Raw genomic sequence first — 16,820 nt, forward strand, 5'->3', positions numbered from 1 at the left:
AACACAACACTTTAAAATATGGTCTGTAGGGAGAATCCAGTACTACAGTTTGTGACAAAGAAGTACATTTCCCGAATATAAAACTTTTGATGCAAGTCTTCGGCCAGAGTCAGCAGATGGAAGATAAAGGAGGACATCAGAGCCAGAGATGATCTTTATTTACCCAAAACCTACCCCCACCCCCATTAACATGCATGTTTCCTCAGGCCATGTGAGACCATACAGTTATTTGGGCTAAAGGTAGGCAAGTATGCCGCGATGTAGTGAAGTCACCACGTGAACTAGCCTACAAAGAATGATAAAGATATAATTTGTTCCACTCTGACACAGATGCAAGAGAGCCAAATAAGAGTCAGGGAAATGTTCAAATAGCTGAAACACACCCAGCCAGGAGGTCCTGAGATGAAGTTTACTCAGCCAAAACAGTGAAAATCACACGGAGGGGGTTTGCCAATGGTGTGCAGGATTAAGCGGGCAAAAGTTATAGGGACATGCTGTTAAAAGCATCAAATACAGCATATAATCTAACATCACACCCAGTGGAAAGGAAGGGACCTTAAAACAATTGACAAAACTATCCAAATAAATGTCCTGTAACCATTTGACCTCCAAAATACATTGTCAGAAGATGATATTAGGAACACTTTTAATATATATATATATTATATAATTGGTTTACTGCTAATTTGTTTGTTTGATTTGGCAGAATAAGAGAGACATAATTATATGACACATCCGTATGAATAATGTGAATGTTCAAGGAATTTGTCTTTGTCTTGTTTTCTTTAGTTTGTCTTTTGTAAATGCATTTGTATGGAGATAAAGAATATGTGTTGATTTGAGGCAAAAGTATTTACAACCATTAATTGACTTCCCTTGAGATCACTTAGACATTTCAAACCCAATTTCGTATCTTGTTTTTATCTTGTTTTTTTTTTGTTTTTTTTTATATAAAAAAATGAAATCAAAATTCAGGCAGGTACCTTATCGCCCATCTGGTTGGTTAGTGCTCCTGCTGTTGTAATGACAGTCGTTATGTCGTGGAGCCTTGAAGCCAAGTGACTGAACCACCATGGTTCCCCATCAGCCAAATGTAAGGTTGGTTTAGTTTCTACCAAGCCTGAATCCTTTTGTTTGTGCTGATGGGCCATTTTATCATCAACACCCGTCTCCACTCAAACTCAGACTGTGCCAATGTTTCCATCTCTAGAAACTCTGGATAGGTCTATATTAGGTAGATGGTAGATCACTATGGAGAAAGGGGATCTATATACCTTTATTTCAGGCTTTTTGGCCAATGGTGATTTAAAACTGTACAAAGAAAAAAGAGGGTATTTTGTTCCATTTTGTCAGTATGTTTGATCATTAATAGGAATTATTAGGCTACCTCACCGGGCATACCGGAAAGATTTCACAGCGCTTACCTTTTCCACATTTTAGTTACAGCCATATTCCAAATGGATACAATTTATTTTTTCCTCTCAAATTCTACACATATACCCATAATGACAACTTAAAAAAAGGTTGTTTGAGATTTTTGCAAATTTATTAAAAATAAAAAACAAAGAAATTAACTTGTACATAAGTCTTCACAGCCTTTGCGATCAAGCTCAAAGTTGAGCTCAGGTGCATTTGTTTCATGATCATCCTTGAGAGTTTCTACAGCTTAATTGGAGTCTCACCTGTGGTAAATTCAGTTGATGGACATGATTGGAAAGGCACACAGCTGTCTATATAAGGCCCACAGAACAGTGCATGTAGACCACAAAACAAGCATGAAGTTGAAGGAATTGTCTGTAGACCGCCGAGACAGGATTGTCTCGAGCACAGATCGGGAAGGGGACAGAAAAATGTCCGCTGCTTTAAGGTCCCAATGAGCACAGCGGCCTCCATCATCCGTAAATGGAGAAGTTTGGAACCACCAGGACTCTTCCTAGAGCTGGCTTTCCCTCTAAACTGAGTCATCAGGGGAGAAGGGCTTTAGTTAGGAGGGGACCAATAACCCAAAGTCATCGGACAGAGCTCAGGAGTTCCTCTGTGGAGAGAGAGAAACTTCCACCAATCGCCATGTATGGTAGAGTGGCCAGACGAATCTATCTTAGTAGTAAAAACGTGGCAATCCGCGTGAAGTTTCCAAAAGGACCGTGAAAAGAGAATCTCAGACCATGAGAAACAAAATATCTGGTCTGATGAGACAAAGATCGAACTCTTTGGCGTGAATGCCAAGCGGTTATGTCTGGAGGACAAAGCAACCCTCATGACCCGGGCCCATACATCCTAACAGTGAAACTGAGTGGTGGCAGCATCATCTGTGGGGATTTTTTCAGACGGCAGGAACTGGAGACTAGTCAGTATGAGGGAAAAATGAAATGCACAATGTACAGAGACATCTTGGAAGAAAAACCTGCTTCAGAGTGCTCCTGACTTCAGACTGAAACGACCTGTTTTGTTTTTTATTCATCTTTCAAACAGGAAGACCCTAAGAACCCAGCCAAGATATCAAAATCACCCGTTTAACGGAAGTACGAGGGCTTGTGTCTGCGGCATTGACTACCGTAGCTCTCTCCTCTCATAGCCCTGCACGGAGATCCCGCCGCTCTTTCGTTCAATAAATGGTCTGTACACTTACAATGTCCAATGCTCTGTTAACATTTAGGGACCCTATTATGTTACGTTGAAGTTTGGTGAGATTTTGAGCCTTTTTAGTGGTATAAATAGCGATTTGTTTTTACTGTCCCTGTGCTCCAATCCTAGCGTTGTAAGTTAATCAGCAGTCTGCGCTAGCTTGTTTTCAAGCTACAAAGACATTCGATTAGCATGAATACAGCCCCGAGAACGATCGATTGGGTACACATTGTTATTAACCCCTAGGTTCGTTTTGCGCAGGAAAATTGTCTTTAGAGTAGCGTGATCCCAGTGACAAGTTAATATTTTTTTCAAAAATTACAGATGAAAGAAATGCATGATTTAGAAGTTAGCGAAACAGTGACTGTTAAGACTTTAAAGCTATCACTAAAGAACAGAGGCAACTGTGGCAGAGAAGAAGCTAAAATGGACAACAAAATACAGGGGGATAGAGGGCTAAAGGGAAAAGAAAAGAATCAATAGGAATGAAAAAAAAGGTAATGAAGCAGACGAAGAAAAAAAAAGATGAGACAAGAGGAGACAGCAAGAGAGCAGGCCTCAGTTCTCGTGAAAGTGCTTTGCCTCAAGCAATATCTATCTTATCTCTGCTCTCTGTTTCTCTCTCATTCCTCTCTGCCTTGCGCTTTAAGCAGAAGGCAGGGAGTTTAAAGGAAGAATTTTAACCAAAACGCGCTGGCCTTCAGGCGCACCCTGCCCCAAGCAATTCACAGCATAGAGACAGAGAGACGGAGAGAGAGGAGTGAGTTGAAAGTGAGAGAGAATCAGCAGTGGGAGGAGCGACGTCAACAGTATGTTTTTAGTTCTTTGTCAGGATGCCAAGGCTGCTGTGGGATTGAGACTCTGACTTCCTGGTTGGTGGGATTCTCTGAAACTTCAGGCGTCCTGCTCCATACAACATCATTTCGCAAGTCAAATGCAACCAGCTGTCCCGGAGAATAGCTATTTATTTTTGTATTTGCGGTTGTAAAACTTTGCTCCATTCTTGTGTTATATAGCCTACAGACTCCCTAAATCTCCAAAATAGACCAAGCCAAGATATAGTTCTGCATCCAAAAAATGAATGGCCCACGGTTGTGGTGATCTATTACAAACCACTTTTCAATGCTTTTTTGTTAAATTATGTGGATAGATCATAAAGTAGCTATACATTATGATCGCTTTACAGAGGAGAGCCAGGTTTTTCTACACTGTGTTGTCAGAACGATGAATAGAAGACCTGATATTTAATGTATGTTTATTACTGGGGATGACTGCTCCGTAAAAGTTGTCAAATTGAAAAGTAAAATGGGCAATAGATTTTGAGGGCAACACACCCTCGGTGGTGCGTGGGGGCATTCAAAGCACCTGATCATTGAACAGAGGCGTTCTGTTGCTGTACTTGTGGACAAACTTGTTGTAATTTTTGTATTTTCTTCAAAACCTCTTATTGGAGTTGGATAAAGCAATCAGCCCTTCAAACCATTCACTGCAAAAATTTCACAGAGCCATTGACATGTATCTTCGCAAATCGGGCTCTGTAACTGGACCACTCTTCTGGTCTGTATGATACGTTGGCGTGTGATACGAGCCAAGGAGGCCGTTCAAATTATGCTTCATGGCAGTGTGTGATGCACTTGTAGAGTTAATTTATTACCAATATGTTCAGAAGGTTGAGATTTATTTAACTGTGATGCCTCCGCCACGTATGTGCCAAATCCATTTGCAGGGGTGTGGGTTTCTTAATCAATGAAATTGAGTCACTGATGAACTACTGCAGTATCAAGCAGGCTATTCCCCCAAAAATATATATATACATGCTAGATTAGCACAATTATCGTTCACACCATTGTTCATAATGCAATTAAGATGCCATTTCAGTGTGTAGAGATGATGATGAAGTTTAAAGAAATAATCTGGGCACAAAAGCATCAACAGTTGATTCTCTGAATCCACAATCCAACCATAATCTTAACAATTTATCCTGTACATGATTTGCGGGGCGGAGCTTAACCCAGCTCACATTGGGAAGAGCAGAATAACCCACCGGACGATCAACTGTTCTAATTATCTTTAGTAAGTGACTTGACTATGTTGTAATGTTCCCTGTAAGACCATGCGGTGTGGAAGGGTATTATTACGATGGTAAAATTTAAATAGAAGAGAGTAGGAAGCTTAATATCATTCCTAACACAATGGAACAGTTGTCCAGAGGAGGGAGTACATAATTGATGATAATAACTATTAGATGCTAGTGATAAATCCAAAATATCGGCTACAGGTACTCTTAAATATAAACTACTCGTAGCTGTGTGACATTTTATCCAAACATATCACAACCTGCATTTTCCGGGTTGAATCCAATTAACTAAGCAAAAACTTCTGTGTGACATACTGTATCCTTGTCCCATGGGTAAATAGTACTGTGCCACTAATGCTCTGATATAATAGACAGATAGAAGCAGAGCGCGCACACACACACCACACACACACACACACACACACACACACAGTCGTTCACTATCTTTGTGGGGACCGCATTGCAACATAATGCATTCCCTAGCCCCTTACCCTACCTTAACCAGCACAAATAAAGCCTAACTTAAAACCCTTACCTCACCTAACCATAACTAATCTAACCAGAATCTAAAAACCAAGTCTTTAACCCTCAAATATCCCGCATTTTGGACCCACAAGCTGTCCGGACCCACAAATATACTGTATTCCTGGTTTTTGGACCCCACGATATAGTAAACAAGAAAACACACCCACACACACACACACACACACACACACACACACACAACACACACACACACACACAACACACGCACACACACAAACACGTCTTTTTCCTTCGGAAAAACAAAGTTTCCGCTGGCTCTCAAACCTATTTTCTTGTCATTCTCTCTGTATACTTTCACCTCCTTCATTCTCCAAACTGGTGGTTACTCCTGCGTGGTGTGTGGGTTATATGGTTGTGTGTGTGTGTGGTGGGTGGCGTGTGTGTATATCTGGATGAATTATGGTTCATTAGTCTGAGGCAGCGGACAGCCTTGTAATTGGGGCTTGCTATTATAGAGGCGGGGCGTGAACACAACCCTGGGAGATCCCTGGTTTGACACACACCAACACACCACACACACACACCACACACACACACCACACACAACACACACAAAAACACATGTTAGAGTATATACACAGGATTTACAGTACAGGCAGCAAACCAACATTACTTGTAACACACAACAGACAACACACACACACACACACCCAACACAAACACAAACACACCACACACACACACCAGCCAACCAAGCTAAAAAGGAACACACTTATCGAATCAGACTCACAGCACTCACTTGCTCATATCAAGCTCCAACGTGGGGTGTTCACATACACACTGATAATACCCACACTAGGAACGATCTGCTTAATCTAACGCGCCACCCACACACACCACACACACACCCACAACACAAACACGATGCATGCCGCACAAAACACACACACACACAACACACACACACCACACACACACCACAACACACCACACACACACACACAAACACACCCACACAGAGAGAGGAGAGAGAGAGAGAGAGAGAGAGAGAGACAGAGACAGAGACACACACAGAGAGAGAGACAGAGAGAGAGAGAGAGAGAGAGAGAGAGAGAGAGAGAGACAGAGACACACGCACACACACACACACAGAGAGAGAGAGAGAGAGAGAGAGAGAGAGAGAGAGAGAGAGAGAGAGAGAGACTGACTACTGACTAGTGAGAGAGACTGACTACAGACACTGACACACACACTGACCACAGTACTGATAAACCCAATCACACACACACAGCACACACTTCTCAGATCATATTAATGTGCGACTCAAACGGGAAACACATTGATTTAAAACGCCTCTTCCCAGGCCGAGAAGCAGTGAAACTCTGGAGCCCCACCACGAAGAAGGCTAGTGAGCAGCTATCCAAACAGAGGTACCAAGACGTGGAGCACATTTTGATCCACACAGGGACCAACGACCTGACTGCAAGGATCAGCGACTTACCAACAGCACTGTTCCAGGTGGCAAGGAAAGCGAGAGAGAAATACCCCAGAGCAAGAGTAACTATATCATCTTTACTTCCAAGGACTGACACACCCCAACACACAATTAACACAATCAACGCTGAGATTAGAAAGAAATGCACACAACTGCAGAACGTCCATGTAGCCCTCCACAGAGACATACTTCAGCAGCACTTATGTGACCACATCCACCTCAGTGAGAGAGCTGTCGGACTATTTGCAAAGAGCCTCAAAGACACAGCCCTAGGCCGAGGCACTTCCACACCTGAGCGCAGAAGAAACTCCACCCAATCAGGAAACTCTCTTCACCCACGCAGACATCGCTCTACCCAGCAGATGTACTCTCAGCAGCCCCCCTACACAAAACAACCACAACAACAGTACAACCAAACAAACCAAGAAATCTACCTGTCACAACCCACTATCCAAAGAGAGAGGGCTACCTACCTGTCACAGCCCCCCCTTCCCAGAGAGACTTATCTACCCAACAAAGTCATAGCCCACCATCCACCGAGGGAGCTACCTACCTACATGCCTCAGCCCCCCAGCCAGAGAGAGAGCTACGCCATAGCTGCCAGAGCACCAATACCACCATCTGCCCACTGGGATCCAAACCAGATAAGAGACCTAGTCACCTTGCTGTGCTCAAAACTGTTAAATTAACATGGGCTTTCAACATTATTAGACACCAAACCTATACAACATCTATAACATATATAACAGGTACATAGCAATTATAGTACTTAATATCGTTGGAGTTGGATTATTATTTTTTTGTTGAATTGTATATTTCTATGTGAAACACAGATCCTGTATCTGGACAAATGTCATTCTCAATTAGTAGTTGGAATATCCAGGGTTTGTACTCCACAACTTTTGGGGATAAAACTACAGATCCTGAATTTGTAAAAAGTGTAAATAATTTAGATATCATCATTATACATGAAACATGGAACCATTCAGATTTACTATCTAATTGTCCTAATAATTACATAGAATTTTCTGTACCTTCTGTAAAAAAGAAAAATGTTAAAAATGGAAGAGACTCAGGGGGAACATTAATTTGGCATAAAGCACAATATAAAAATGATATCTCACCAGTGAAAAAAGGAAAAACTCACCTTTGGATAAAAATCAACAGAGGTATAGTTAATAGCACCAGAGATATATATTTATGTGCAATCTATATCCCACCTTCAAACTCCCCCTATTACACTGAGGAGATTTTTCAAGAACTTCAGAAGGAGATAATTCATTTCCAGTCATTGGGTCACATCTTAATATGTGGAGATCTCAATGCAAGAACTGGAAAAGAGAAAGACTACATCGAAGTAGATGGAAACAAACACATATTCGGCCAAATCTCCCCAGTCCCAGCTCACGCAATACCACAAAGACAAAGTTTTGACAATATTATAAACAAAAACGGAAGACAAGTTCTCCAGATATGCAAAAGCCTGGGCTTATACATAGTTAATGGAAGGACCCGTGGTGACTCTCTGGGTAGAATGACCTATTCCTCTGTGTTAGGTAACAGTGTGGTGGATTATACGATAACCGATATCGACCCAGAGGATATCAATGCATTTGTAGTTTCAACACAACTTCCCTTTTCAGACCACTGCCAAACAACTCTTTATTTAAATAAGTCTACAAAGTATAGCAGTGAACAAGAATCAGAAACCAGCAAAATGTATGACCTCCACCAAAAATATATATGGAAAAAAAGCAGCAACATAGAGAATTATTTAACTGCACTTGACAGTACAGAAATCAAATCAAAACTTAATCTCTACAGACTTATTAAATTCCCATGCACAAAAGATGGAGTAAATTTGGCTACACAGCATTTAAACAATATATTTGATGAATTAGCTACAAAATCAAATCTCAAAATAATTAACTATAGAAATAAAATAACAAAACACAAACCCTCAAAAGAAAAATGGTATGATAATGAATGTGTTTATGCTAGAAAACAACTAAGACTATTATCAAACCAAAAACACAGAGAACCCCATGAGAGTCAGATACGGGTCCAATACCATCAGGCACTAAAACACTACAAAATACTAATTAATAAGAAAAAAGAGCTTTACAGATCTGAAGAACTTAACAAAATAGAAGAAGCCATTGACCAAAACGTCTTTTGGAATTTGTGGAATAAATTCAGTCCAAGACAAACTAAAGATAAATTAACAATACAGAATGGTTTGATATGGAAAAATCACTTTGAATTTTTGTATAAGAATATTGATTATAGTGCAATCACCCCCCAACAACACTCAGTAGTTGAAAATCTTCACCAGTTAGAGGAAAAGGTGAAAGACTACCAAAACCCCCTAGATACAGAAATAACACTAATAGAAATACAGAGCCAACTGAAGGCTCTGAAGGCTGGAAAGACTAGTGGAGTGGACAGCATCTGTCCTGAGATGCTAAAGCACAGTAGCCCTACACTGCAGGCAGCTCTCCACAAGCTGTTCAACCTGGTTCTGGAGTCTGGTTATTTCCCTGAGATCTGGAACCATGGACTCATCACCCCTATTTTCAAAAATGGTGACAGATTGGACCCTAACAACTACAGAGGCATTTGTGTGAACAGTAGTCTGGGGAAGGTTTTCTGCAGTATTATTAATGCCAGAATACTGTCCTTCCTTACCAAGCACAATGTCTTAAGTAAAAATCAAATTGGCTTTTTACCAAAATATCGTACGTCAGACCACATTTATACTCTGCACACCCTTATTAAAAACTACACCAAAATTAAAAATGGGAAAATATTTGCATGTTTTATAGACTTTAAAAAAGCTTTTGACACAATATGGCATGATGGGCTTTTTTATAAACTTATTGAAAGCGGTATAGGGGGTAAAGTCTATGACACTATTAAATCACTGTACACAGAAAATAAATGTGCAGTAAAAATTGGCTCCAAAAGAACAGAATTCTTCAAACAAGGGCGTGGAGTGAGACAGGGATGCAGTTTGAGTCCAACACTGTTTAACATCTACATCAATGAACTAGCAGCCATGTTGGAACAATCTGCAGCCCCAGGTCTCACACTCCATGATACCAACGTCAAGTTCCTGCTCTATGCCGATGATCTGGTTCTGTTGTCCCCAACAGAAGAGGGTTTACAGCAGGGCCTGTCCGTCCTAGAGCAGTACTGTCGGAAATGGGCACTGACAGTCAATCTGAAAAAGACCAGTGTTATGGTATTTCAGAGGAGAGCCAGATCTCAGGGAAATAGACAGAGTTACAACTTCACTCTGGGCAACACCAGACTAGAACAAAAGGGTTCCTATAATTACTTAGGGGTTGAAATTAGTGCATCAGGGAGTTTCAACCTGGCCATAAACACACTATGTAATAAAGCCCGGAGAGCTTTGTACGCAATCAAATGCAAATTTGGAAAAACAAATATCCCCGCAAGAATTTGGCTAAAAATCTACAATTCTCTGATAACACCAATAATGCTTTACGGAAGCGAAGTTTGGGGCCCGATTTCGAAACCAGAATTTAAAAACTGGGATAAAACTCCCACTGAAAAACTGCAACTGGAATTCTGTAAAATAATTCTAAAAGTTCGCCCAAACACCCCAAACAATGCATGCAGAGCAGAACTCGGTATATTCCCTCTGAAAATTCAAATCCAAAAAAGGTCAATTAAATTTTGGCAGCATTTAAATCAAGCTGATAAAAATTCCATTGCATACAAAGCTCTCCTGAGCAACCAGCGGTGTTCAGATGTCCACCCCCTGGACCAGCTGGCTCACAGGTACACGGAGCTAAACACAGTCAGTAGTAGACAGACAGGTAGAGAGAGAGACAGGTACACTGAGCATCAGAGCCGCCACAGACACAATCCTCAGTCTTCAATCAAAAGATTTGAAACTAAACTAAAAGACGAGTATACAGAACAATGGCAAAATGAAAATAAAATACAACACAAACTTCTCTGTTATCAGTCCCTGAACAGAGATATCCAATTGGCCGAATATCTCAAAACAAAAAATCCAAAAGAAATACGAATTTTAACAAAATACAGAGTCAGTGACCACGAACTGGAAATTGAAAGAGGTCGACATTTAAAAGTGTGGAGACCAAGAGAGGAACGAGTCTGTACACACTGCCACCAGGATATCGAAACAGAATTACATTTCCTATGTACATGTCCCAAATATGAAGACTTAAGAACCAAATATTTCCAAAAATTTGAAAAACATATACCAGGCTTCACTACCTACACTGAGGACAAAAAGCTTCCTTTTTTATTAGGGGAAGATAAAAGCACGGCATGGCTAGCAGCTAAATATGTCTTCTCCTGCCACAATACAAGGCTAAACAAATAGAAACTTGTATAATAATTATTTATACAAGTTATATATAAGTTATATATATATATATATTTTTTTTTATTATTTTGTTTATCTGTATTTTTTTTTTTTTTTATTATTATTTTTTTTTTTTTATATATATTATTGTTTCAATGTACCCTTTGAAGGACATGCACAGAATGTGTTTAGTATCTGCATCTATATCATAATTATCCTGTTTACTTGTATTATTATATCAGATATATTTACTCCTTGTCGTTGTTTATATATGTTTGTTCTTATGCTTTGGCAACACAAATGCATTTTTTTTTTTGTCATGCCAATAAAGCAACATGAAATTGAAAATTGAAAATTGAGAGAGAGAGAGAGAGAGAGAGAGAGAGAGAGAGAATACTGCAGCATGAGTAATCTCAGCCCACCAGGCCCAGGTGAGCTGGGTTAATTAGGGACCTGAAAAGTTATATCCTGATATTTGCTGCTATAACTTTATTGAGTAACTTTCTGATACTATGGGAAATATGTATTATTGACATGTTGACATTGTGTCTTGTTCCTCCTGCAGTTGACATGTCTGCTTATCTTACTGTAAAATAACAGCTCTGTTAGTGTGAAGTCCATTTCACACAAACTGTTTCCATTTAAGCCCTCAGTGGGCTGAAGTGTTAAGAAGAAAAAAAACTGAAAAGTTGTACTTCCCCTTAAATAGTAGACTTTTATACTTAAAAGCTATATTTTATTTGCATTTCATTTTTAACTTACCTAACTGTTACTTTTTATTGTTATGTCATTTTCTAGTATTACTGATTGTAGTAGGAGTTTAAATAATCAGTATACTTTTTGCATAAGTAGTAAATATACTGTACAGTCCTGATATTAATAATGATATTTCCTTTCCAGAGAGTGATCCTGCTGCAATCTACTCCGGAGTGAGAACAGAAGATGTCTGTTACGGACAAATAGCGATCAAAGACAAGAAAACAAACAGGAAGAAAGGTACAGCTGCTCTTCTATGTCTCCATCTCTAGAAACATCCGTTAGAGGAGAACACAGAACAGTTCAGCTGCTCACTTTCTATTAAACTAACGGAGGAAGGAAAGGAAATAGTGACTTTATTTTTTAGGGACTATTTTCATTAGCGGATTAATCCTCATCTTGTGTTCTAGTGAGTATTTGTGAATGAACTAACTGTGTGTTCATGGTGATGAAGAAACATGTCATCCAGTGTAACAGGGACCATCTTTACATGCAAAGTATTCTGGTTTTTGCCCTTATTCTGAAAAAGACATTGTTCCGACTAAGCTGTTTACATTGTTAATATATGAATATTACACTAACAGCCAACACACAACCTACTGCTAAAATGACTTAATTTCAACTTCCTTCCCCTTTGTACTTCTCTTTTACATGTCTGAGAACACATTATACATTTTACTTTTAATATTCTATGTTTTACCTTTGAGATGAAACAGCACTAATGTGTTTTGAAAGATATGCATAATATTTCCTCAACTTGTTCATGGACTGGACTATGACATTTAATATGCAATGGTCAGTTGGCTTAAAGGAGAATTCCGGTCGATTCCAACCCGTAGCTTTATTGTTTGTAAATTAGGAGTACTGTCAGTAGCGAGAAAAACGAAACCAATCGGTGCTGCCTACACCGAGTTATCCTCCTGCTAGCGTTAGCACCCAACAGGCTTAAACAGGGCTTAAACAGGGCAAGTTTTAAACGTGTTTTTAGCCTCTAAACATGCTCGAAATGCCATTACAAGTGCTTAGCCATGTGCAGTTATTCCTTCCAAGGGAACACAGCGAATTTGACTGCAGTAGATGTGACAGAAAGCCATAAAAGTTGTGTTAATCCATACCTCTGTTTATTTCCTGGTTTATGGTGAAGCCCACACTAGTCGAATGCCGATCTCATACAATCCAATATTCCAAAATGTATTTTTTCCACAAAAAAACAATTTGCTGAGGTTCTTTCCATAGTAACGCGTATGTATCAACAAGCTGTAACCTGACACCACAGTGGAGCGAGCAGAGCTGCACTTCAAGAGTTCAACAGCTAGGTAACCTAGCAACGGCAGCAAGGGGAGGAAATCTCCCGGTTGCGGAGGGGTAGACGGTGAAAGCTCAAGCTCAAATATCTCTTCATTTGGTTGCCGCAATGTGGAAAGGCACAAACTGGAACCATTTTCTCATATTAGTCCTGATCTAACTCCAAGCTCCGTCTGTCAGCTCTGTGAGCTCCTCCCCCTGCTGCCGTTGCTAGGTTACCTAGCTGTTGAACTCTTGAACTGCAGCTCTGCTCGCTCCACTGTGGTGTCAGGTTACAGCTTGTTGATACATACGCGTGACTATGGAAAGAACCTCAGCAAATTGTTTTTTTGTGGAAAAAATGCATTTTGGAATATTGGATTGTATGAGATCGGCATTCGACTAGTGTGGGCTTCACCATAAACCAGGAAATAAACAGAGGTATGGATTAACACAACTTTTATGGCTTTCTGTCACATCTACTGCAGTCATATTCGCTGTGTTCCCTTGGAAGGAATAACTGCACATGGCTAAGCACTTGTAATGGCATTTCAAGCATGTTTAGAGGCTAAAAACACGTTTAAAACTTGCCCTGTTTAAGCCTGTTGGGTGCTAACGCTAGCAGGAGGATAACTCGGTGTAGGCAGCACCGATTGGTTTCGTTTTTCTTGCTACTGACAGTACTCCTAATTTACAAACAACAGAGCTACGGGTTGGAATCGACCGGAATTCTCCTTTAAACAAACTACCGGCCCTTATCTAGACGTGTAAAGGGAGCCAAACAAGTCACTGTTGAGAAACGCTGTTTGTCTGCTGATGGAGTTTGTCTCCAACAGTTTCTCATATTGTTTGAACTGTTTGTGTTCAGAGCCTCCAGCAGAGCCAGAGGTCCTCTACTCCTCACTGAGGAAGACCTGAACACCATCACACCAGTCCAACCAGTGGAGTCCAGCCGGCCAATCACCGGTCCCCAGAGACCCTCACATCTACATCTGTACCTGTATAGCCCTGGTGTATTTGTCTCAGATTTTAAACCTCTGCAAGCACAAAAGGTCAGTCCGGTCATCCAATCAACTGACTTTAGAAGTCAAGGTAGAGGTACAAACTGTGGGGGGGGGGGGGGGTCACTCTTTTGCAGTTGCTGCCCCGAGACTTTGGAACAAGTTACCACCTGACATTCAGACTATTACAGACATCTCTCTTTTTAAATCCAACTTAAAACTTCTTTATTTAGAATGGCTTTTAACAGATAAGGGGGAAAATCGTTCACAAGTGGATACAAGCACCCAATTTGGTGTGGTTATCCCTCTGGGGCCAATAATTTGAAAAATAACATTAGCCACCTGATTTTTCAAAATGGCCGCCATTTTCCAAGATGGCCGCCATTTCCGGCATTGGAAAACACGTATCTTGCCACATAATTTTACTCATGGGACATATTTCAAGGTTTTTACCTTTGAATCCTATGTTTTTGACTATGAGGATGTCACATACATATCTATTTTGTGTTTCGAGAGTCTTTTTATGGTATTTAGAGTAAATAATGTGAAAAAACAAGCATAAAACGTGACATAATTCCAAGAAAAAAATTATTACGAAGTATGCAAAAGTAACAGGAGGTTTTATGTTATTTACTTTTTTGGAGACACATACAATTATTGTATTTATGTTCTTTGTATTTATGTGGGTGATTATATTTATGTTCATTAAGGCCAACATTGCTAGTCCTGGCACTTACAGCTGCACAGTGCTGTACAGGTAAGACCAAAGTGATAGCATTTACATCTTCCGCGGCATTCTGCTTTGCATCCACATTTGGTCAGTTGCTGACAGCTATCTACAATTGGTGATAGCTCTGTCCAGAAGATCTGCCATAGATCACCTGTCTTGGTCCAACCCCACTCAGAAGGACTCAGTATTTCTGGCTGGCATACAGTTGCTTGACTCCAGATGCAGCCTGTCTGGTAGGCTGAACGCTTTACATGCTGCAGCAATGCTGCTTGAGTTGGAGGAATGGCTTCATATGGCCTTTGCTTTCTGGCAAACAAGTCCAACCTGGCTTCATCTACTCCTCCTGCTTCGCTGGATCTGTCGTACATCATGACCACAAACTTCTCTAAAATCTTCAGGTCGCCATCATCCATTCTTGGAGGGTAGTGGCTAAGCTGGCTGAAGATTTCAGAAGAATTGGTCAGGAGAACAGTGTTTATCTAAGTCCTTGTGAATTGAATTACATTATTTTACATTTAGAAGGTAGGCTACATGCTTTAAACACTTTAAATTAGAACTTCAACATGAATAATTACCTCAGTGTAAGACAAAATGTAAAAACTTACCTCAGACAAAATGTTCCACAGCTGATAAATTATACTTCTTTCAGCGGATTGATAGCTGTCCTCCAGAGTGAACAGAACTGCGTCCATGGCAACGCTCTGCTATGCATGGCAACGGTGTGTTATACTTAGCAACGGTCTTTTATCAACCGCAGAAAGCCATGTAATAAATCCAATGTAACACATGCTTTAAAACATTACTTTTTTGAAATATCCCACAAATTCACCTGAAATTCCTTAACATTTCATAATTTTATAATTTATATTCCGCATCATTAGATCTCACCATTAGACTTAACTATTGATATAATTAGTTTATGATGTTGAATATAGTCTCATTGTAATTCTTGACCATCAAAACATGAGGTAAATATCACCTATTGTGATTTATCATGTTTGATTCAAGAGATATGATGGAAAATACATAATTTGGTTATGGCGGAATCCAAAATGGCCGCCACAGCTGTCTAAAGGCCTTCATTTATGTTGCATGTGGTATCATTGTAATCGTTGACCATCAAAACATAGGGGTAGACATCATCCTTTATGCAGTTGAATGTTTTGTTCAGGAGATATCATGCAAAATACATAATTTGGCTCTGGCGGAAAGTAAAATGGCCGCCGCCGCTGACATGACGTTTTTTTGCGATGGCTAACGTACTTTTTTGAAAGAGCACTATCCAGTGAGTAATTGTGCCAATTTTGGTGCTTGTATCCACAAGTGAACGATTTCCATAAAAAATGGCACTTAGCTGCTCCACTTTAATTCACAGCAGCGTTGCAGCATTTTCACTTTCTTTCTCCTGTTTCTATGCAACAGTTTAAGATTTTATTGTATTCTATGTTTTCCTCTTTTTATTGTGTTTTTTTTAAATTATTTTATGTTGTTTTATTCTTGGTCCTTCGAGCACTTTAGATACCTGTTGGTTGCTGTAAAGCACTTTAAGAATAAATGTTGATTGATGTTAATGCAGCTACAAAGAGACAAACAACTCACATTTTAAGCATGTTTGCATTCTTTGGATGTGTTTCGTTCAAACAAATGCTTCTTATTGAAGTCATAGATTTGTACCTCTATAAGTGTTTCATACATTTCACAACAACCAACAAATATCTACTGAACAGAGTGTAATGATAACAACTATTTACTGATATTCATATATTGTATTTATGTATTTTGTATTCTGTGCAGGATCATTAAACTCTGGTGTCAGCGGTTGTTTTCCTCGTGTGGTTCTGTGGGTTTCACATCTCTGACAGATGGAACATTTGTTTTGGTTGAGGCTAACCGATCCACACTTCTCTTCAGCAGATAAAACCAACCGCAGACTATAAACAGCTGCAACATCAGCCAGCGGTTGGAAACACCAATCACAAACAGCTACAGAGCAGAGGGTCTGA

At 39.9% G+C, this 16,820-nt stretch overlaps 1 protein-coding gene across 1 annotated transcript in view; it reads right to left on the reverse strand.

Annotated features, from left to right (window-relative positions):
* The window catches only part of LOC116064544 (zinc finger protein 239-like), an 893,026-nt gene that overhangs the window by 82,220 nt on the left and 793,986 nt on the right, over nt 1-16,820 (reverse strand). The gene's annotated exons all lie outside the window — the stretch shown is intronic.

This window comes from Sander lucioperca, chromosome 17 (assembly GCF_008315115.2).
Source record: "Sander lucioperca isolate FBNREF2018 chromosome 17, SLUC_FBN_1.2, whole genome shotgun sequence".
In the NCBI taxonomy this organism is placed as follows: Eukaryota; Metazoa; Chordata; class Actinopteri; order Perciformes; family Percidae; genus Sander; species Sander lucioperca.